Here is a 1,146-nt window from a genome sequence, read left to right on the forward strand (position 1 = left end):
ACATTATTGGGTTACTACATTATTGGGTTACTACATTATTGGGTTACTACATTATGGGGTTACTACGTTATTGGGTTACTACATTATTGGGTTACTACATTATTGGGTTACTACATTATTGGGTTACTACATTATGGGGTTACTACATTATGGGGTTACTACATTATGGGGTTACTACATTATGGGGTTACTACGTTATTGGGTTACTACATTATTGGGTTACTACATTATTGGGTTACTACATTATTGGGTTACTACATTTTGGGTTACTACATTATGGGGTTACTACATTATTGGGTTACTACATTATTGGGTTACTACATTATTGGGTTACTACATTATGGGGTTACTACGTTATTGGGTTACTACATCATTGGGTTACTACATTATTGGGTTACTACATTATTGGGTTACTACATTATGGGGTTACTACATTATTGGGTTACTACATTATGGGGTTACTACATTATTGGGTTACTACATTATTGGGTTACTACATTATGGGGTTACTACATTATGGGGTTACTACATTATTGGGTTACTACATTATTGGGTTACTACATTATTGGGTTACTACATTATGGGGTTACTACATTATGGGGTTACTACATTATTGGGTTACTACATTATTGGGTTACCACAACATTATTGGGTTACTACATTATTGGTTTACTACATTATTGGGTTACAACATTGTTGTGTTACTACATTATTGGGTTACTACATTATTGGGTTACTACATTATTGGGTGACTACATTATTGGGTTACTACAACATTATTGGGTTACTACATTATTGGGTTACTACATTATTGGGTTACTACATTATTGGGTTACTACATTATTGGGTTACTACAACATTATTGGGTTACTACATTATTGGGTTACTACGTTATGGGGTTACTACTACATTATTGGGTGACTACATTATTGGGTTACCACAACATTATTGGGTTACTACATTATTGGGTTACTACATTATTGGGTTACTACATTATTGGGTTACTACAACATTATTGGGTTACTACATTATTGGGTTACTACATTATTGGGTTACTACATTATGGGGTTACTACAACATTATTGGGTTACTACATTATTGGGTTACTACATTATTGGGTTACTACATTATTGGGTTACTACATTA

Source organism: Oncorhynchus mykiss, chromosome 9 (genome assembly GCF_057628025.1).
Source record: "Oncorhynchus mykiss isolate SJ-2025 chromosome 9, ASM5762802v1, whole genome shotgun sequence".
Taxonomy (NCBI): domain Eukaryota; kingdom Metazoa; phylum Chordata; class Actinopteri; order Salmoniformes; family Salmonidae; genus Oncorhynchus; species Oncorhynchus mykiss.